Source organism: Musca autumnalis, unplaced genomic scaffold (genome assembly GCF_047663935.1).
Source record: "Musca autumnalis isolate F117 unplaced genomic scaffold, ASM4766393v1 scaffold_4, whole genome shotgun sequence".
Classification (NCBI taxonomy): domain Eukaryota; kingdom Metazoa; phylum Arthropoda; class Insecta; order Diptera; family Muscidae; genus Musca; species Musca autumnalis.
The window spans coordinates 54,138,849-54,162,900 of NW_027411977.1; the positions used below are offsets into that span (position 1 = coordinate 54,138,849).

At 38.6% G+C, this 24,052-nt stretch overlaps 1 protein-coding gene across 11 annotated transcripts in view; it reads right to left on the reverse strand.

The window, feature by feature from the left end:
* LOC141403450 (protein alan shepard-like) overlaps positions 1 to 24,052 on the reverse strand; it is a 684,579-nt gene that overhangs the window by 543,460 nt on the left and 117,067 nt on the right. The window contains exon 2 of one of the 11 annotated variants that reach the window (XM_073985870.1): positions 6,914 to 7,039. The exons of the other annotated variants lie outside the window; for them this stretch is intronic. The gene's annotated coding sequence lies outside the window, so the exon portion shown is untranslated. The remainder of the gene's footprint in view (positions 1 to 6,913; positions 7,040 to 24,052) is intronic. 11 annotated transcript variants of the gene reach the window in all.

Below are 24,052 nucleotides of genomic sequence, written 5' to 3' on the forward strand. Positions count from 1 at the left end.
AGGTGTAAGCACCTTCCATTTACTTTCCATTTCCATTACAAAACATGTTCAGCACATAACCAGGATGGCTCTTGAATTGAATCTGCACAAAGTACGATAGGTCGCCCTCGAGACCAAGAAACACATGACGACCAACAATAACCCCAGAAGAGCAAGATGACGATGCTTTATGGAAGCGTAATGCTTCTAAGAGGAGTAACAGTATTAAAAGAGGTCAACAGTTCCGAGGTTAGGGGCATGGTTAACTGTGTCGAAGGCCTTCTATAGGTCAAGACTCACAGTGACTTCTCGGTCGCACAGCCTGTTCTGGTTCAAGACTAGTTCAGATCCGGACGATGTAACCGCCTCAATTTATATTTGGCCAAAATTTAGGGCACGATACCGAATATACGACACGCTGCGTTTTGTTTAAGTGCCTAGCTAAATCCGCTTACCTGCCTTCTGATTCTTTATGGACGCAGGCAGTCCAGGTGGCACACTGTTTGTGTCAGGAAAAGGAACCAGAAATGTATCTAAAACCCCCCAAAACACCGAAAATCAAGAGGTAGTGTCATATGGGGGCTATAGCAAAATATGGACATTTAGTCCGGTCAAAATAGACATTGAAATAGCAAAAATTCCCACAAAGCTGAATTTTGGTGGAGAGCTAGGGTTCGCCATTAGAAGCAACGTCCTAAAAATCCCCATCGATCCCATGTGTGCAAAAAAAATTATTCGGGGTCAAAGGTCAAAATTTAAGGGTTTTTAGGTTTTTGGGATTTATTTTTAATAAATATTGTAGACAGAAAAATTATCTACAAGTTTGACCCTTATAATTTTTTTCTCAGAAGAAACCATTCTTGAGATATAGCTGTTCTAAAAAAACACATGATTTTTATGCACTTATAAGGGAAATATGCACATATTCAGACGAACCGGCTAAAATAAGCGAAGTAACCGGGTCTGTCCCCCAAAAAATATATATTTTCTTGAAGAGCGAAATTATAGCTATCTTCTAAAAAAATTCCAACAAAATCGGAGTGTGTTTAGTACAGTTATTTAATATTAGAGTCATTTTATGCAAAAATAGCCCATTTAACACACATGTATAATCGAAAAAAAAGCCCAACGGGAACGACTCCAACGAAAACTCTCCGATTTTTTTCAAGTTTTGTCCGAAGGTAGGGTTTGTTGCGCTGATTACGGAAATGTATAATTTTCAACGGTTGCGGATCGGGTTCGGCGGTTATTAGACCCGGAAGGCCAAATTTAAAAACCGGGTTAGACCCGGTTCTACTGAACCGATTACTGAAAGCTTACGGAAGTATCTAACATATAGTGTCGTTACTTTAACCGGTTCGCCTCATAATGTACTTACGCGGCTAATTTTTTATTTGACCTTTAGATCGAGATATCTCGAAAATGGTAAGTCTTCTTTAACAATCATAAAGACCAATCTTGTAGACAATTATTGAATCTACAACTTTTACTTTAGCGGGCTTTTGCTAAGTATTGCCGTTTTTGAGAAAAATTAAAAAAAATTAATAATGCCTCCAAAAATGACTTTTGACCCCGAATAACTTGTTTTGCACACATGGGATCGATGGGGACTTTTAGGACGTTGCTTCTAATGGCCAACCCTAGCTCTCCACCAAAATTCAGCTTTGTGGGAATTTTTGCTATTTCCCCCTTATACGCATGTCTATTTTGACCGGACTAATTGACAATTTTGGAGGATGAGTGTTGTGCCCAGTAAGAACCTCAAATGTCAAATAGCAAGTACTTCGATCGAAAAAAAAAATAACTAAAATTCTCAAAATACCAACAATCGGAACGTACCGTGAGATGGGGTTTATACCAAAACATGGGCCCATGTCGACAATTTCAGTGAAATTTTTTTTTTGCCGCAGGGAATTTCGAATATCATATTACAACCACTTCGGTCAAAAAAATAACTAACGGTCTCAATACAGTTAAAATCATGAGGTACCGTGAGATCGGGCCTATACCAATTTCTGGACGAGAAGTGTTGTGACCACCAGATATGTCTGTGGAACAATTATTATTATTATAGTCTTATTGTACCGACCTGGTATAGAACTTGATTGTGACCTTCCTTTCCTTTTTGATTCGATATACAGTGGAGGCCAATACATTTGCAACAAAATTGCACGTTTTAGGAAATTTTATTTCAAATATTTTTTTGAAAGTAAAATTAAGTATTTTTTGCAATTTTTTATAGCTTATTGTTTTAAATACAAGAAAATAAAAAGTTTTGACATGTTATACAAAAAGAAACTGAAGAAAAATAATTTAAAAAAATTAAGTTTCAGTGTTTTATTTAGCCTCAATCAATATATTCTTTCTCATGATGGAATCTCACAAATAAAACGCTTGGCGTTTAATTTTGCCACCATTTATAATTTAAATGTAAGAGTTTTATTTGAGAGATTCCATCATGAAACTTAATTTTTAATTATTTTATTATTTTGAACTGTTTAGTAAATACATTTTTATGAACAATATTAAAGTCAATTTAGGCCTAAAATTTAGATGAAAACTTTAAAATTCCTGAAAAAATGCCGTTTAGTACCGTTATATAAAGGCTATACCAAAACCTGGATTTACTCACTTACTTAGCTGGCCCATTACAGAACATTTGTTCCAAAGGCCGAACTAAGAAAAGATCTCCAATTCTCTCTGTTTTTCGCTTCGCTTTCTGGAATACCGCGCCTTTTAATTTCTTCATCCACTTGTATGTTCCATCGAAGCTTAGGCCTGCCAATTCTGCGTGCACCGCCATGTGGCATGTATTCATACGCCTTTTTAGCGAGTTCATCATCGCTCATTTTTATGATATGGCATAACCAACGCAAGCGTTGCATCTCGATACGTTTAACTTTATTCATGTCTTTGTATAGCTGATATAGCTCGTGGTTCATACGACGTCGATATTCACCGTCAACGCAAATCGGCCCGTAGATCTTTCCAAGAATTTTCCTCTCAAACACACCAAGCACTGCCTTATCTGCTTGCGCAAGTACCCTTGCTTCGGAGCCATTCATTAGCACGGATAGTATCAGCGTTTTGTATAGTGTTATTTTTGTTTGACGAGATGTGGCTTTGCTTTTAAATTGCTTACCATAGTTGCATCTGTTGGCCAATACAATTCTTCTTATTTCACAACTGATGTTGTTTGTTGTGTTTATGGCAGTGCCGAGGTAGACGAAGTCTTTAACTACCTCAAAATTGTAGGTACCAACTTCCACAGTTGGTCCGAGCTCTATGGACGTCGACACCATCAATTTGGTATTTTCGCCGTCGACCCACTTTCGCAGATTCTGTTTCGACCTTCCTAAAGGTATAAGTTACTTCCTTTACTGATCGTCCTATGATGTCTATGTCATCAGCATAAGCAAGTAACATGTGGCTATTGGTGTAAATTGTGTCATTTCTTTTGACATGTGCATCTCGTATTACCTTTTCCAGCAAAATGTTGAATAGGTCAGACGAAAGGCTGTCTCCTTGTCTGAAACCTCTTTTGGTACTGAAATGTTCGGAGAGGTTCTTTCCAGTTTTAACTGAGGACCTAGTATCAGTTAAAGTCATCTTACAAAGCCGGATGAGCTTTGCGGGGATACCAAGTTCAGACATTGCATGGAATACCTTTGATAGAAGGGGACTGTCGAATGCTGCTTCATAATCGACATAAAGGTGATATGTGTCGATCTGCATCTCTTGGGTCTTCTCAAGGATTTTCCGCAGGGTCTGGTCAATGGTGGACTTGCCAGGTCTAAAGCCACATTGGTATGGTCTAATTATTTCGTTGAACATTGGCTTTAGTCGTTCGCACAATATCCCTGACACTATCTTATAGTAAATAGGGAGAAGACTTATGCCCCTATAGTTGGAGCATACAATCTTATCTCCTTTCTTGTGGACGGGACACAGGATGCTCAGGTTCCAATCGTCGGGTACGCGCTCTTCCTGCCAGATGGTGCTAACTAGCTGATCAGCGCGTCGCCTCCGGTTTTAAACAGCTCGGCTGGTAAGCCATCGGCTCCTGCTGCTTTATTATTCTTCAGCCGGTTGATGGATGTTTTTACCTCATCTTGGCCGGGCGGTATACATTCTATACCATCTTCTGGGATTGAATCTGTGGTATCATCGTCTTCGCTACTATTGGATACCAGCAGATTGAAGAAATGTTCCTTCCATATCCTGAGCACGCTATCTGTATCTGTTACCATATTACCTTGCTGGTCTCTACAGGAGGATGTGCCTGTACCAAAACCATCTGTTTGATGTTTCACTCTTTGGTAGAATTTTCGGGCTTCATTCTGGCTCCTGAACATCTCGATTTGTTCACACTCCCGCTTTTCAATTTCTCTCTTTTTCTTGCGGAACAATGGTGGACTTGCCAGGTCTAAAGCCACATTGGTATGGTCCAATTATTTCGTTTACCACGGGCTTTAGTCGTTCGCACAATATCCCTGACACTATCTTATAGGCAATAGGGAGAAGACTTATGCCCCTATAGTTGGAGCATACAGTCTTTTCTCCTTTCTTGTGGACGGGACATAGGATGCTCAGGCTCCAATCGTCGGGTACGCGTTCTTCCTGCCAGATGGTGCTAACTAGCTGATCAGCGCGTCGCCTCCGGTTTTAAACAGCTCGGCTGGTAAGCCATCGGCTCCTGCTGCTTTATTATTCTTCAGCCGGTTGATGGCTATTTTTACCATCTTCGGGGATTGAATCTGTGGTATCATCGTCTTCGCTACTATTGGATACCAGCAGATTATAGAAATGTTCCTTCCATATCCTGAGCACGCTATCTGTATCTGTTACCAGATTACCTTGCTGGTCTCTACAGGAGGATGTGCCTGTACCAAAGCCATTTGTTTGATGTTTCACTCTTTGGTAGAATTTTCGGGCTTCATTCTGGCTCCTGTACATCTCGATTTTTTCACACTCCCGCTTTTCTATTTCTCTCTTTTTCTTGCGGAAAAGACGTTTCGCTTCTCTCCTTTTTCCCCGATATCTCTCTCGTGCTCTACGCGTTGCTACTGATTGTAAAGTAGCTCTATATACTGCATTTTTCTCTTCTGTAGCAGCACGACACTCCTGGTCATACCATGAATTCCTTTGTGGAGGTCTCTGGTATCCAAGTATGGATTTTGCGGCTGTTTGCATGGAGTGGGCAATATTTTGCCATTGTGTTGTTATGTTATCGGGACAAGGAGTGCTCTCATTAAGAAATTGGGTTAGTTGAGTGGAATATGCTGTGGCTATCTGTTGTGATTGCAGCTTCCCGATGTCCAACTTCCGTGTTGTGTCTGTTTGCAACGTTTAATCTGGTACGTACCTTTGCTGCAACAAGGTAGTGGTCTGAGTCTACGTTTGCACCTCGGAACGATCGTACATCCAACACGCTCGATGAATGTCTTCCATCTACCACAACATGATCAATTTGATTACTTGTTCTTTGATCTGGCGACACAATCTTTTTTGTAGCTGCAATGTCTATCAGCCTCATGCCGTTGTCAGATGTTTCACTGTGGAGACTGAATTTCCCGACTGTTGGGCCAAAGATATTCTCCTTTCCAATTTAGGCATTAAAACCGCCTAGAATAATTTTAGTGTCGTAGGCAGGGCAACGTTCATATGTTTCTTCTAAGCGCTCGTAAAATATATCTTTGGTCTGTTCGTCCTTTTCTTCAGTGGGAGCATGAGCGCAAATAAAGCTGATGTTGAAGAATTGCAGCAAGTCTTTCATTCACTGGGGTGAAGCTGGATACCAGATGTTTTAGTCGCCGACTAACAACAAATCCGCAACCAAAATCATGCTTTACGTCATGGCAGCTATAATACAGTGCGTCACCTTTAGGTGTTGTTGTGACGCCATTCCCAATCCATCGTATTTCTTGTATGGAAGTAATATTGGCCTTGTACTTTTCAAGTACGTCTGCCAATGCGAAGACTGCACCTTCTCTATAAAGAGTGCGAACATTCCAGTTGCAGATTCGCAGATCATGGTCCTTGTGGGGTTCGTCAACTTTAGATGGGTTCGTTTTTCTTTTCTTTCGTTTCTTCATAGTAGGCTGTTTTTTCTAGGGGAGGGTTACTAACCCGACGCCCAAACCCAAGTTTTTAACGTTCTTATGGGTGAACTCGCGGCACATGTTAGCTCACTACATTTAACGGGTGTTAAAGGCAGTTCCCCAGGTGACACTACGGGTAGGTCAGTGTCCACTTGAGATGAAAGAGGGATCAAGATAAATCCTGGGCTTTGCCATATTAAAACCGGTCAGGACCGTTCCTTGGTATCTTCCATCCCATCATTTTTGGTCCCCATTGGGAACTCCAAATACCAAGTTACATTTAATTCGGCCTAAAAATGAAGATAAAATCACCAAAATACCTGAAATCGGGTGGTACCGCCATATGGGTGCTGTAGGAAAAAATGGGCCCATATTGATGTATTGTCATCCAAATCTGAAGAGTCCAACTGGTAGTAGTCTTTGGCTACGAAGCTGGGCAGAGGCTATATTCTGTGGGTTACCAGTCCCGGACTCTTGAGTTCAACTGGTAGTAGTCTTTGGCTACGAAGTGGGCAGACGCTTTTCTCTGTGGGTAACCAGTCTCGAACTGTTTGGAGTTCAATTGGTAGTAGTATAGTTTGTATTCTACGAAGCCTGACCGCAGGCTATATTCTGGTACCGCGGGTGTCAGGAGCCCCTAGGTCCAAAAAGATCTAGCCTGGCAGTTTGGTGCAGGCCCCTATTGGGAGCATCGCGGTGGCTGTGGTTTATACCAAAATCGTGGGTAGAGTTCCGGCTCAAATGTGGAGTTGCATTATCAACCGGGTGCCTGACCCATAGCCCTTGGTTTGGGGCGAACACGTCCAAATGCGTGGAATCGAATTGGTACTCACCTTTGTGTTGAGGGCGCCGATGGACGCATTATTTCCATCCGGTGTGCAGAACACTGTGGGGTTAGACCGGAAGGTAGGTACCCACGTTAATCACGGCATATCTGTGTCAAAATTGAGTTACCAGATCTGAAATAAATAAAACACCCTTAAAACACTATAAAAATGGACCAAAATTGGTTTTGATTCCATATTCATGTGTTGTCATCCAAATCTGAAAAGTGTGCAAAGTTTCAGTTCGATTGGTCAACTGTAACTGTGTGGAAAAATAGTTACCAGATTTAAACTAAACGGACACCAAAGCAAGTTAAATAAAACACTGTAAAAACATAACACGCCTTAAAATTTAATGGTCAAAACATATGCAATTGAAACAAATCCGATGCAAAAATCTTCAATATCATTTTTTGTATGATTCAAATAATTTTAATTTCTTTTGGGAAGATTAAAAGTGAATAAAATTTTGAAACTGATATCAGTCATACGTACTTCTTCGGCGGAGTGTCGGGTCGTACGGGAGAAGCATGGACATGGGCTCAGGGTCAAAATGTTCAAAATTAATGGAAAATTCTTTCACATTTCAGTTGTCAATTTTATAAAATTCAAAGTTAAGAGTGCAGATGCATCAGATGTCTGGGTCTCGAAAAACATATGCTCGTTGGAAATGGGTCCATAGCTGAATGATGGATACTAAGTACCAAAAAGAAAATCACTATGTACATACAGTGTTCTTCGGGCATGGTTCTTCTTCTTATTATATTTCGTTACACATGACATTTCTATGTTGCACATTTGAATTCAACATTTTCAATTGCATTTTTGGACCACAGTGCAACTGCAGACATGTGCATGCGAAATGAAATAGAAAAAACACAAATAATTCTATGAAAATATCGAAAAGCATAGAGACGCTGTGTATGCGGCCGCCCAAATAGTGTTTTTGAGAAAAGAAGGAAAATCACTGATGTCCTATGTGCCACAGGCACACTAACACAAATGCCTTTTATAATGATAAGCGTATGTGTGGAAGTGTGTCGGTGTGTGTTTGTGACAAAATGTACCATGTATGATTGTAGCAAAACATTATGCGGATATTTGTAACAAACAGGCATAATGTGTAACTTGTGTCAATGTACATATGTATGTAGTCATGTGGTGTACATAATTTGAGCGTGTGTATGTTATTTGAAATCTGTTGTTCTTGTTATCAACAGAAATCGTTAGAACAGAATCAGTTCGCCGTTTGTGTGTGTGTAAAGATGTTTATGTATTGGAACTGCCACTGGCACTAGGAATTTTTGGTTGCCATATCTATAGCATTACATCAAAGACGGTGAATATATTTTTGTGTTTGCGAGAGCGTAGTAAAAATAACACAAACATGTTTGTGTGTGTGTGAATGTTTATGGGATGCATTGCAAGACGTTGCAGCCCAAAAAGTTGTTCAACAACGCCAATTGCTGTTTTGGAAAATTGAATAACGATCTGAAAGTTCAAAATATCGTTATCGTTTTGTTACTTCTGTTTCTATTCTTCGAGCCGGTCGATGCCTGTTGGTACTTGTTTATCGCCGTACAGTTCCCCGCCCCTAATAGAGCTGTGTGTGTTTTCGACGCATTGAATAGATGGCTGGCTGTTTAGTTTAGTTGCCTGGCGGTGGTGGTAACAAGGAATCAAGGCAATTGGATGTGTTGCAGCCAAAGAATTATTACTACACATTTGAAATGCTTTGCTCCACACATTTGAAATGGTTTTTGCTTAACTTTTTACTTGATTTTATTGTGTTTCCTATTAGTTTTTTTCTGGGCCGTTTGTTTTCTCTTTACAAGTATTCAACGGTTCCAATGGATGTTTGCTGCTTCGTTGCTGGTCGTTTGGCTAAAATGTTTCAACATTAAAAATATTTATGAGCAATGCGGTTACTTTTAATAAGAGTTCTTCCCATATTTTATTAAAAACTTTATTTTTTCGTTTTCATTTGCAGCCATTACAATTTGTTGTGTGGCGAAAATAAACGATTAATCAGTTTGAATAGTTTAAATGTTGTTCGTGAAGTGATGAAGAATGCGAGGTATTTTTTTTTAGCAAAATAAAACTTTTATTGGTTTGCAAAATTTATGAAAAAATAATAAGTTTTAGTTAAAATTGTGTACAATGCCACAGGGAGAATTTTAATGAAAAAGCTAAAGGACACGAAGAAAAATAGCGTACAAAATAATATCTGAAAAAGAAAAGGGCAAAATATTTTTTTAGTTTTAATTCTAGTGTGCGTAGTTGACAAGTTATTTGTAGTCGAAGACTAAAACAAATGTACATTATTTAGATAATGTATTCTATACACATTCCCAACAAAGACTTAAAGTTATAAAGACCCAGAAAGCCAATTGTCGGATGTCCGACACATCTGAACAATTTCGGAAGCAAAATCGTTTACATTTCCTTCCGATTTCTATACGATTTTTCGTACGGGAATTCGTTCAGATTTCATTCCGATTTCGGAGAGAATGTCGGAAGTAAATTTCACTTCGAATATACCAATGTTTTTCTTCCGATTTCGGTACGACTTCGGAACGAAATGTCGGAAACAAATTTCCCTTTGCACAACAACCAACTTTTGTATGTATCTAACAGCAAGGGGTTGGTTTGACTTTTGCGTGTTGTTGAAAAACAAAGTGGCTGTATCATTCGAGAACGTGGATATCCTTCTTGATGGGCCTGGGTATGTCGGACAAAACTGGCGTCACATAGCTTACCACAGACCGACCTATCGCGTTATATGTGGTCAACAAGGTTTCTTTATCCGCATACCAAGTGCTGTCGGCTAGCGACTTTGGGATCTTGTTTCTACTTTTCAGTTTGTCGCATATAGCTGCGGCATGCGCAGACGACGTGAACGTAGTGTCAAATGTGACCCCTAGAAGTTTGAGGCAGTTTGTGGTCGGAATTCTGCTACCATCGACCACGATAGTCAACTCTCTTCTATACTGCGCTGTCCATGTGGTGAACTGAATGGCCGCAGATTTAATGGTGGACATCTGCATGTTCTTCGCGTGGAAAAAGGTAGTAAGTTCGGTTAAATAGGAGTTCAATCTCCAACAGATGCCTGGTGTCCACGCATATAATATTTCCAATATTTCATGCTTGGCCGGATGGTTGTCTGTTCAATGTCCTCAAACAGCGTAGAGTGCCTGACAGTATCAAAGGCTTTTGATAAGTCAGGCGCCACCATCTATTCTATCACACGGCGGTTTCTGATTGAGTCCACTACAAATATGTGTGGAAATGGCGACTAGCGCTGTTGTCGTGTTGTGCTGCTTACGGATTCTATATTGATGATCGGCAACTGGATAGTTATTTCTGACGCTGGGGAGGACTAAGGCCTCAAGGGCCTTTGCTACGGACGACAAAAGCGAAAACGGCCTCTACGATTCACTTTTGCTGGCATCCCTGCTTGGCTTCAGTAGCGGGACCACCCTGCCTATTTTCCAGACTTCGGGAACCATGCGGGTGGCTAGCGACATGTTGAGATCTTTAGTTAGATATTCCACTCCCGACTCATGCAGCTGTTTCAGCATTACCGTGGAGATACCATCAAGGCTTTGGATGACTTAGCGTTCCTGATGACATTCGCAACATCACAAATTATTAATTGTGGTGGTTCATCCTCGGATGGGGTGGTTCATCCATGCGACATAATGTTCCTCTCTTCGCCCTCCCCGGTGCTTGATAAGCTGTCGATTGAAATAACTTGGCACCTCTTCGGGTCAGTCAGGTCCTACCTTCCCTCCTTCCGGGGTTCGAGAGTGACTTAACCGTTGCCCACAATTCACTTAAACCGGCACCAATGTTGCAAATCTTCAGGTGATTTAACCACTTGTTCCGTTTATGCTCGCCGACCAGCCGGTTAATTTCCAGTGTCAGCACCCTGACTCCGCGGTCACTGGGGTTGGCTCGACGAAGCTCATCACACTCATTTGCTAACCCCGTCGCCTCTGTTGGGAAGCTTGGTATCACTTTGGGTATTCGATCAGCAGGTATATGGCGAGCGGCTGCAGGAGTGATGATGTCTCGGAACGTCCTTTCCGCTACCCGAATATTAGGAGAATTGGGCAGATCTCTGAGGCGGTGATTGGTGAACTCTCTGAACTCGACCAATGAGTTTTTTTTTCATGATTGACGAAAGTGAGCGGTGATGATATCTCGGAACGTTCTTTCCGCTACCCGAACAGCAGAAGAATTGGGCAGATCTCTGAAGCGGTGATTAGAGAACTCTCTGAAACTCGGCCAATCAGCTTTCCCATGATTGACGAAAGAGGTGATGAAATCGGGGCCTGCTAATGAAGACAATCATGGAAAGATGGTCTGATCCAAGAGAAATGACGGGGCGGCAGGTGTCGTCGTAGAGCTATTAAGCTGATCACCCAGCGCTGTACCGAATGCCACATCTCATGTTGTGCATTAAAGTCCTCCAAGACCAGACGGTTATGACCTTCCAAAAGCCGGCTAATGTCAGCCACATAACCTGAGATACAGAAATTTATCGGCGGGATGTATACGTTCAGCAACTCTAACTCGACAGTTTCACACCTGACTGCTACCCCCCTTCCATTCCATGTACAGGTCATTAGAGTCAGGCTCAAGCGAGATAGGTCTGTATTGACCACTTTTGGTACGATCCTTCCTCGGTACGTTGTAACCATTCCAACACTGTAAGCTGCAGTTGTTGTTGAGCTTGGTTTCCAGCACCGCCGCGACCTTGATATTCTTCGGACACATGAAGTGCACTATTTCCTCGATCTTAACTAGGAGTCCATTGCAATTAAATTGCAAAAAGGATGCATTTTCTGGCATTGGAACAACCACGGCTGATGTTAAATGCTATGTGCGGTTGCTGTTGGAACATAGCATGCAGCAACATAGTCCCTTACATGGACAAGTCCGGAGCAACCACATAGATGCAACAACTCCTGACATCTATTGCACCTCACCGAATGTTGGATATGGGTGAAGATGCGGGTGTAACAAACCGAGCAAACCTGGGTACTCCTCCGTCCCGGCACTTCCGGCATTCCGGGATATGCTGGTCCCAACACAGAAAAACGATACAAATACAAACATATTATGTACACTGTGGTAGCAGCCGATAACCGGAACACGGATGTTGTGTGGTTCGGGGTCAATCCGGTTCTAGAGAACCTGCCGCCGTGGGGTTGGCAGTGTAGTTATACCCTCAGCTTTTATGCTAACAATTTCATACGGGCAAAATGTGCTTCATCGAAAAAATGGTTTTAGACCCCAAGTATGTTTTGACGAAATGCGTTTCGGACAGTTTGGAGTCGATTTAGCCATGACCGATTTGGACCAAGTTTTGCACTTTGAAATATTTTGTCCAAACTAAGTTTAAGTTCGAGAATGGGCCATATCGGCCCTCTCCTTCGTGAAATTTTCATCAGACTTAAACGAGGTTTGAATATGGACTCAATCGGTCCACTCCTTCGGGTACCTCCCTCACAAAATTTCGGAAAAGTTCAGTTTAGGACCTGCTCTCGAATCGCTTTGATTTTTGTTTTAACAATTTGTATTCACTGCCCCCATACGACTGCACAAGTTTCATCAGGGGCAAGTCGATACTTCCTGAGAAAATAGCCTGGAAGGTGCAAAAAAAACCTATGACACCGTGTGTATTGATGGAGCGCAAGATAACTCTCGAACGGATCTGCCGATTCGGTCCAAAATTTGAGCTCCGTAATATTTTGTCTAAACTTGTTTAAATTCGAAGATAAGCCATATCGGTCCACTCCTTCAGGTACGCCCTCCACAGAAGTTCAAAAATGTATAGAAAAATTGTGCGCACGATAACTTTTGAAGGGAGTGACCGATTTAGTCCATAGTTTACATCTTATCATATCTACCAGATATAGATCAGGTTCGAATGTGGACTATATTTGTCCACTCCTCCGGGTCCTCCCACACAAAATTTCGGATAAGTTCACTTTAAGACCTGCTCTAGAATCACTTCGTTTTTTAATGAAGCAACTAACATTCGCTGCCTCTATTACGAAGGTAAATGCTTTTTCAGGGGCAAGTCCATACTTCTTTAGAAAACAGCCCGAGAGGTGTATAAAACCCCTATGGCACCATATGTAGTGGCTGTAGAGCACGATAACTCTCGAACTGATCAACCGATTTGGTCTAAAATTTGACCTACTTCATATTTTGTCCAAACTTAGTTTCACTTCAAAGATGGACAGTACCGATCCACTTCCGGCATTTCCGCTAATAGTTAAAAAATGTCGCTGAAATATTATGGACGAAATCTCTTGAACAGGGCTACCAATTTGATCCAAACTTTGGATCTCATAATATTTTTTTCCAATTTTAGTTAAACTTCTAAAATGGTCTCTATCAGTCCTCTCTTTAGGGTACCTCTCACACAAAAGTTCAATATTTGTGCCTAAATGCAGTTTAGGGTTTGTTCGAAGGTCCTTTGGAAATGTATACCGATGATTTTAGTTGTGGTCCTGTATACAGCCATATTTTGTTTTCGGTGGTCAAGTCCATACTGGAATGACTAGTGGCCGCGACACCTATCGAAAAGATATCACTCCCTAAATAAGATCCTCTTCCATAATTGACTATGTCGGTCCATTCCTTCAAGTACTTCCTCGGCAACACTTTTGAACTTATATCCTAATCCACATTCTTGTCGGCAAGTTCAAATGTCCAAAAAGGGTTACGAAATTTAGAAAAGACCCCAAATAGATTCGATCTGTCCGTAGATGAAAGGTTTAATTCACATGGGCTGAGGGTATATGTCTATCGGCAAAGCCGACTGATACTTTTTTACTTGTTTTTTGCTGTTATAGAAAATTAAATTATAATCATATTAATTATAAAATTATGTCGCCCTTAGGTGTTGCTGCAATAACAATTATCAAAACTTTTTTAAATATCAACATGTGATTTTTCACTCTCGAAAAAGTTACTTTAAACACTTTAATTGCTTAGTGCGAAATTATGTTAATTCAAAAAGTGTTATTTAAAATTCGTTTTATTTCGCAGCACGCACCGCACAATATATGTACACAAAAACACATATACACACCCATACAAGCTCTCAAAGTAAGGTATAAATACAATGCCACTATTCAAATGCAATGCAAGGCAGGCCCATTACCAAATGCAAATGTAACATAGCCACAGGAGCTGAAACTGTACAAGAGGAGAGCCTCCACTTCGGGGCACCCTGGCAAAAAAAAACACAAAAATAAACACCCATACAAAATAGTATAGGGTACACTTTGGATCTTTTGTTGCTTGCTAGTGCCTGTAGTGGTACTCAGTACACGTTATGACGTAGAGCAACCAGCCAACCACTAGAATGGGTAACCTGTTTTTTCGGAGCCAGAAGAGGGCGTAGTCATTTTGTATGCATATCCTTTTGTTCCAAATGTTTGAATAAAAATTAAATGCAAACAAAAAACGTTTAAGTAAGCGTTATAATAATAATCAGAATAATGACGACGATGGCGACAATAACAAGAATGGCAAAATGCAGATGACGAAGCAATTGAAAGGAATGTGATGACGGCAACAATGTCTTAATGGCAACAATAAAAATTGGGCAAGTTAGGCATGCTGCACCGATGCTTCGCTGCTGCAAAAATTAATTTTTAAAATTAGGGAATCTACGGCAAACTGTACACATAAGCGCTTAGTGGAAATTTAAGAAAATTTGTTTTAATTCAAGCCAATTGGTATATAGTCTTTTGAATTCACTCTAGTCAAATATAAACTGTCTATTAAACATGGAAACAATTCTAAATAATTTAAAAAGACATATTTTATGGGAAATTTTAACTATTTATCGAGATTTTCTCCAAAGACAATAAATAATGTAGAAGCTTCAAAATCATTTATTCCAAATCACACACAAGCAAAACCTGGCGACAACTAAAATATACGTATATCGGCGTCTTGATAGTTTAGGTCGGGAGGTTCTCCGGCAATATTACTGACAATGCTCCAAGGACATGTTTGGAGAAAGCGTTAATCTCTCAATAAAGGAGATTTTTTTTGAACAATTTATTTTTTTTTTTTTAAATAAGATGTAATAGATTTATTTATTGTACAACAATGTATGTGATTGATGGTCACGGCTACTGTAAAAAGGAGCCCTAATATTTCTCTCAAACTGAAATCGTGTTCCATGGACTATCAAATATCACGGACAACTGCTTCCATAAAAGTCAAAACTGTTCGTTTAATGCAGTTCAAGTTATTAAAATGTTCATCGATAGCCTAAAACCTGAGGATATAAAAAATGTATACCGTTATTATCGGAATCGGTAGCCAGGTATCCTCAGCTTTTAGACTAACGAGCAAATATACAATTGGTATAATGGAAATTGTAACAATAATAGCTTTATGCCCGTAATTTCTAGCCCTAGGTAACCTGGGTAGGTAGCTACCTCTTAGATATCTTTACCTACGCCTTTGGTAATTTCTACGTGCCGTTTACCGAGGCGTGTAAATTTTAAAAACATGTGGTAACATTGGTGATTTTCATTCATGATTTCGTAAAAACATTGCCACATATAAGTGTTTTACAATTTTTAGCACATTGGCAACGACCAACCAGGCAAAATCCTTGGCGTAAGTAACACGGCCGTTTTCGACCCGGTAACGTTACGTATGGATTGAAACTATGAAATTTTGCTTACACGGGGGATATCTATGAAATCATAGATAACTACGCGTAGAAATTACGGGCATTAGACCCCAATTATGTTTGGGCGATATTCGTTTCAGTCGATTTGGAGTCGATTTAGCAATGTCCGTATGTATGTCTGGCTGGTTTGTGCGCACGATAACCTTCGAATGGATTAAGCGATTTGGTGCAAAATGTGGCTTTCGTAATATTTTGTCGAAACTTAGTTCAAGTTCGTAGATGGGCAATATCGGTCCACTCCTTCGGGTACCTCCCCCACAAAAGTTCAAAGTTTTTCGCTAATGTGTGCGCACGAAAACTATTTAAGGTAGAATCCGATCTGGTCCAAAATTTTAACATCGTAATATTTCTTGGGAGCCACCGTGGCGCAGTGGTAATCACGTCCGCCTTTTACTCAGAAGGATCCATATCTGACCAGAAGAACAACATTTTCGGCAGTGGCAAATCCCCTCCGCGTAATGTTAGCATACATTAGCGATAAAAAGAAGGTCACATATCACTGAGCCAATATGAATCGGCGTTCACTCTCTGATATGATAGAAGTCTATCATGTCCCCCAGGGATGTTGTAGGAACATACGTATCTAATATTTCTTTTAAACATAGATCAAGTTCCAACATAGAATATATCGGGACCATCATCGCTCATTCTTAATTCATGACCTAGCCAACGCAATCGTTGAATCCCGATACTTTTAACTATACTCAAACGTTATTCACTATCACATTTCTCGAAATTTAACCCTTTATCACAGCTTTCGAATGAGTCTTTGGAAAGGGTCCTAAGAAGCACCCTTTCCTTTGGAAAGGGTCTTAAGAAGCACCCTTTCCTTTGGAAAGGGTCTTAAGAAGCACCCTTTCCTTTGGAAAGGGTCTTAAGAAGCACCCTTTCCTTTGGAAAGGGTCTTAAGAAGCACCCTTTCCTTTGGAAAGGGTCTTAAGAAGCACCCTTTCCTTTGGAAAGGGTCTTAAGAAGCACCCTTTCCTTTGGAAAGGGTCTTAAGAAGCACCCTTTCCTTTGGAAAGGGTCTTAAGAAGCACCCTTTCCTTTGGAAAGGGTCTTAAGAAGCACCCTTTCCTTTGGAAAGGGTCTTAAGAAGCACCCTTTCCTTTGGAAAGGGTCTTAAGAAGCACCCTTTCCTTTGGAAAGGGTCTTAAGAAGCACCCTTTCCTTTGGAAAGGGTCTTAAGAAGCACCCTTTCCTTTGGAAAGTGTCTTAAGAAGCACCTTCTCCAAAGGAACCTTTCCTTTGACATTGTTTTATAGGGAGACGATGCAGTCAGTGAATTGTCCCAATTTGAACTTCTATATCTCAAAAATGGTAAAACTTACGAAAATATCATAAAGTACAATCTTTTAGAGAATTTTCACTGCTAAAACATTTTCTTTAGTTTTATGTTGATGGGGCATACGGTTTCCCAGCAAAATTGTTAAATTACAATAATACAAAATAAAAGCATTAAATAAAAAGATAAAGAGATACGAGAAATGCCAAGGTAGGAAAATCACCTAAAATTTTTTTGAAAATATTGCGCATTTTATCGCTTATTTGCGGGCCGTTTCCACAGCAATGAAAAAAACTTGTACAACATCTTTGTTTTTGCGGAAACGGAAATTTAAAAATGTCACTGCTAAGGGAGCTACATTAATTTTATCCCAAAAAATAGTGTGTGATGCTACATCCACGGTTCTTGATTGATCACCTTGAAATAGATATATATCAATGTAGATTTTGATGGTGACACTGAAACCGGATGCGGAGCAAAATTGCACTTTGCGCAAATTAACGATGTTTTATAGGTTTTTTTAATGCTAAAATGCAGCCGACGCTACATCTTAGCGTCCAAATTAAAATTCGAAAAAGATATACAAATTAAACGATATGGTCTTGCTGTACGTGAAAATTTACACGCGGACAACATGATTTTGATAATTACGCGATTTACACATATTTTAAAAATGCATATAAATTAAAACGCTTTATTTGAAATCTATTTCCGTTTAAGAATCCTAATGATTTATCTCAACAACCCGATAATTTTCCTCAATGGGAAACCTTCTATGTGAATGTAGATAAATGTTTTCAACCTTAGAATGCATGTGAAAAATATTTTTTCAAACCAAAATTTATTTTTACCGTGTTTTATTTAACTTGCTTTGGTTCGTTTAGTTAAAATCTGGTAACTCATTTTTAACACAGTTGCAGTTGACCAATCGAACTGAAACTTTGCACACTTTTCAGATTTAGATGACAATACATGAATATGGAATCAAAACCAATATTGGTCCATTTTATAGTGTTTAATTTAAATTGCATTTCAAATCTGGTAACTTAATTTTGACACAGTTGCAGTTGACCAATCGGACTAAAACTTCGCACACTTTTCAGATTTGGATGACAATAAATGAATATGAAATGAAAACCAATATTGGTCTGTTTTTAACATTTCTACAGTGTTTTTACGGTGTTTTATTTAAATTGCATTTCAAATCTGGTAACTTAATTTTGACACAGTTACAGTTCACCAATCGGACTAAAACTTTGCACACTTTTCAGATTTGGATAACAATACATGAATATGAAATTAAAACAAAGATTGGTCCATTTTATAGTGCTTTTACGGTGTTTTATTTAACTTGCATTTCAACTCTGGCAACTCATTTCCACATAGTTGCAGTTGACCAATCGAACTGAAACCTTGCACACTTTTCAGATTTGGATGACAATACATGAATATGGGCCCAATTTTTCCTACAGCCCCCATAAGCGGTACCACCCAATTTGAAGGTATTTTGAGAATTTTATCTTCATTTTTGTCCGAATTGGCTGCCATTTGGCATTTGGGATTTCCAATGATACAGACATTTCTCCACCAAAAATTGTGAACATGCATAGGTCCAGGTTTTGGTATAGCCCCCTTATAGCGGTACCACCCGATTTCAAGTATTATGAGGATTTTATCTTCATTTTGAGGCCGAATTGGCTGTAACTTGGCATTTGGAGTCCCCACAAAAAATTATGGAGGCGATACAGTCAGTGCATTGTCTCAATTTGAACTCCTATATCTCAAAAACGGTAAAATCTACGAAAATATCATAAAGGATAATCTTGTGGAAAATGTTCACAGCTACAACATTTTCTTTAGGCCCATTTACATAGGACTCGCGGTTTCCAAGCAATATCGCGAAAATCTAAAGAACCCTTAAAAATGTGAACTTAAATCGCGATTTATTTGAAAATCCCTCCGGCAATTTTTTTTGTTTCTTGATATTTCTCATCTATGAGCATTGTAGTTTCAGAATCTGCAAAAACTTTGGTTAAGGCACACCGTGTATAATAAAATTGTATGCTAAATAAATATTTACAGTTTCCTTTAATTCAGTTAAATATTCTTCCAATATTATAACAAATTTAACAGTTTCATTCTTAAATTAAATTTTGTCATTAAATTCCAATTTAAATTTATAAATTTAAAAAAATTTTAAAATTTAGCCTCAGCAGGGCTCTGTACAGTACGCTGTTGTTGGTTCGTGTCTAAAATTTAATTTTCCAATTTCAAATCCAATTTATCTTCACACACATGGTAAATGGACCTATATTTTGAAAATATTCGGGTTACATTTAAACTTTACGCGAAAGATTTCAAGACGAAAATGGAGAACATAAAAATCAATCCAGACCAAGTTCTCATTTCATTTGACGTGGCATACCGGTTAATCTAGCTCTAAACACGATAGAGGATAAGCGGGACACAACCATTTATGGACATTTTGACGCTGTGTATTAAGGATAAAAGATATTTCATATCGTCTGCTCCGTCGGAAAAGGTCGCAAGTCCACTTTTATTGGAAATCGTTTTTTGTTACAGGATAATAGTACAAGTCAAAACACGTCGTATGATACAAAGAAAATGGTAGTATGTCGCGTTTTTCTATATGTTTTGCCCTTGTCGGAAAAGGTCGTAAGTCCACAATACGTACAAATTTGAGTACGAAAAGGTCGTAAGTCCACAGGAAAATGTATACTTTAAAAGAATACTACAGTTAATGTAGTTCAGATATATTGTTTAACGTCATCCATGGTTGGGGCACAATGTAAAGAACTAGCCTACGCCTTTGGATGATAATCGGATGATATTTGGCGGACCCTGTGGACCAAAATTTTGAACAAAAATGTGATAATTTCTACATTGCAACGAAAATTTACATTTGAAACCTATTTTCCCCTATAAGCGAACTGATTATGAAAGATGGACTTCTGGCCTTTTCATTGATACAAATTGGGATGCTGTATGTGTTCAAATACCTCATATATTGAAAAATTTGTAAAAAAAATCAAAACTTTTACTGTTTTTACTGACATATATCTTACTTAACTTTATCAAATGGTAATTTGTGATTTCTCTAGGGACATTTATTCACATAACGAGATTCACATAACGAGAAGATTAGTTTGTATTCTGAATTCAACAAAGTAATACCTTCTAACAGACGGGTAAGTGCAATGTTTATATTATTAAATGATTCTAAAATAATAATTGATTGAAATGATATTAAACTAAGAAGGCATCATGATTTTTGCTAACAAAGAGCAGTATGAATTTGGAATGGAATTAGACGATTGTGTCATGGTGTCTACATGGTTTGCAGACAAAAACAAAAGATGTAGGGAGTTGGGGCAGAAATACTTGGGAAGACAAAAAAGAACACAATTTGGGATTACAATGTAGCGAAGAAACCAAATTGAAGGAAAAGGTCGTAAGGCAAAAATACAAGGTCGTAAGTACAACGTGTCATGTTTTATATTAAATATTAGCCGAACCGGTCCACGTTGGTGGCCCTTGAAACAGTTTATGTTACATTTCTTATGTCAATTATATTTTTTTGCATTGCAAATTAGTTGGGATATGCAAGTGACTAACAATAACAAGTAAGAACGTCGTTAAATTCGTCCAGGCCGATCTTATTATACCCTCCACCATGAGTTATATTAAATTTTATTTCAATTAGTTTCCTTTCGTTTATGAGCAATTTCGATAAAACAATGTGGCTAACCTTCAAAATACCGAAATTCGGGAGGCACCGTTCTATGAGGCTATATGAAGGCGTGGACCTATACAGACAAATTTATGGGAGAAAGTTTTATACCCGAAACGAAGAATAAATACCAAATTTCAGCCATTTCGGAGGAATATTAAGGCCATACCTTCAAAATACCGGACATCGGGAGGTACCGTTCTATGGGGGCTATATGAAGGCGTCAATACCAAACATCCTAGAAGTAATAGAAACTTCTATATCAAATCACGAAGATCTATCTTAAAAATTGAGAGCTGTATCTTAATTTCAAAAGACGGACAGACGGTCATGGTTATACCGACTTAGAATTTTACTCTGGTCGGGTCTTATTGCTAAAATATGTACCCAGGATTGGGGAAACGGAATCGTTCGTAAGTTTTATATATAGCGCATTTAAAAAATAGGGCACAGGTGTAACCCGCTCCTCCAAAATTCAACAAAATATATAGCCTATTTCCACCAAGGGACATCCCTGTGCATAATCTGAAAATTACATGGAATAAGTCCTTAGGGTCGGAGATTCAACAACTGTTGCCTCGCAAATTAATTTTCTGACCGATACTTTATAAATTTGCAAAAAAGCGATTTTTAAAAAATAGGGCCTGCCCCCGCCCCTTCCGAAATTTAAAAACTATAAAGCCTATTTTCACCTAGGTTGTTCCTTGTATATTCTCTGAAATTTTCAAAAAAAAAATCGGTTCAGCCGTTTTTGAGTCTATGCTGAACATACACACATTGTCTTTTTTATATAAGATTTCACACAAAAGTTTTGGTCCATTAAACCCGATACTAATTATCTCATGTTAAATCACCATGTTAAATTGCAAGCTTATTCTTTGTCTTAAACTCAAATCATTCTTAAAATGTCGCTCCGATCGGAATATTACTGCGATTTACAGGACAGCTACAAAGTCGGAAAAAAATTGTGGATTTGGTCCATTTCACACCTTTCGATCATAACCAACATCTAATGGGGTCACTTCAGGTCGGAACCCGACCTCTCCACAAAATTTCGTGACGATCGGTCCAAAATTGATTCCTGGAGTTTTATTACAATTGTTAATGGATGGACGGACGCACATAGCTAGATCGCTTTATCTCGTCAAGATATGAAAAATGGCAAGGGGAGGCGTCTACGACGAATACTTCGCGATGTTACACGAATATTGGACAAAACAAACTTATAATAGCCTTTCCACATTGTTTCGTAAAGTTTAAATATTTTATTTTAAAAACGTCCGTAAATTGTAGGAAAAGGTCGTAAGTCCCTACAAAAATACAAAACTGTACAAGGAAAAGGTCGTAAGTCCAAAGACATCCAATTATCTCCCAAACACGACGGAATTTTATCACACAAAGTACAGGTATTGAAGCGGAATAAATAAACTAAGAATTCTGCCTTTACCACCATAATAAAATCTTTAATACAGAAAGCGCTGGAATGTTTTTTCTTCCTCCTGAAAAATTTATTGAGAGGGACTTACGGCCTTTTCCGATGGAGCAGACGATATATGACGACAAAATTTACGAACAAAATAAAGGTATGCCAATGGGTTTTCCTGCCTCCCCCGTCAACGCAGATATTGTCATGGAACAACTACTGGACTCATCATAGAAGAAAATGCACACAAAACCGAAGATATTGACTAAGTATGTGGATGAAATTTTTACGATCATGAAAAGAAATGAAATAATGGAAAATTTGGACATTCTGAACTCATTCACCTCACACATACAATTTACGATGGAGATAGAAAAAGACAACAAATTAACCTAACTAGATGAAATTGTGATTAGAAACGAAACACAATTCAAACATGACTGGTAACAAAAACCTACGGACTCAGGGCGACTAATTAATTTTACATCAAAACACCCAAGAAGAACTATTATAAACACAGCATCTAACTTTATAAAAAGAGTATTAGACATAAGTGATACAATCTTTCATAAGGAAAACCTTTATAGAATTAGAGATATAATATAATAATAATTGTTCCACAAACATCCCAGACGGGACAAGGGAGACTTCTCTTATATCTATGAGTGCACCCCGATTCATATTAGCTCAATGATATGTGACCTACAATTTATCGCCGAGTCTGAACGGCGTGTCTTTGGGGAATCGAACCCACGACCCTCAGAGTGCAAGGCGGGTGTGCATACCATTGTACCACGGTGACGCCCTAAGAATTAGAGATAATCTGCATAAAAATTACTTTCCCCCCTTAACTATAGAGAACCTTAAAAGGCGTGCAATTAATCAAAACACAACTACAACACGAGATACCTGCGAGAAACTATACAAACCGACGACATACATACAGGGGTTTTCAGAAAGATTAAATTCCAAGATTCCAATATATATGACAACACAAAATATGAATTAGCGTTCAAAACTACCAACACGTACAATAATGTGTTTAATAAACTGAAGAATAAACTAAAAGACGAGGATAAATCCAACTTAGTATATCGTATAAATTGTAAGGGAGACAAGTCCGACATATGCCAGAAGGTATATGTTGGCACTACTAAGACTAAATTAAAGACAAGGATATCCGCGCACAAGTCCGACCAAAAAGCTCACAATAGGCCTCTGTAAGACGGCATTGGCGGCCCACTGCAAATTGACGGGGCATACCCCTGACTTCAATAATGTTCAAATTCTGACTCAAGAGAATAACTACCAATGAAGATTCACTCTTGAGATGTTACATATAATTAACACTCCAAGCAATATAAGACTTAATTACAAAACTTACACAGACAACTGCGCTCATATATACAGACACATAGTTAACAAATACAAACCCGACAAACTTTAGTTGAAGTAAGTTCGCTGACGATCAGACAACGACAACTTTCTTTAAGTAACTTTGTAATTTTGTATTCTCATTTTAAAAACTGCTGATATGAGTTTATACTTGTAGTTCCCTGATGATGATTGGAGATTCCAATCGAAATATTGGAAAATAAAACAAATTATTAAAAATCACAACATCGATTTTCTATTTGTGAAAAGCCAAACAATACGTCAAACAGCAGCACATAATTTTGTCACAACCCACTCTAAAAACTTGGTGCTTTTAAATATAAAAACAATTTAACTTTAACTTTAATTTAACTTTAAATATAAAAACAATTTAACAGGGATTAAGCAGGTTATCTTTATAAATAAAACTAAGATACATCTTGACAAAACGCCCAAAGTGAAACTAAAAGAAAACAAATTATTTTTACGAACGTGAGCGGAAACTTTCCTTATATTGCGATGATTATAGGATTATTTGAAAAATCCTTCATCACAATGTTTTATATCTCTTAAATATA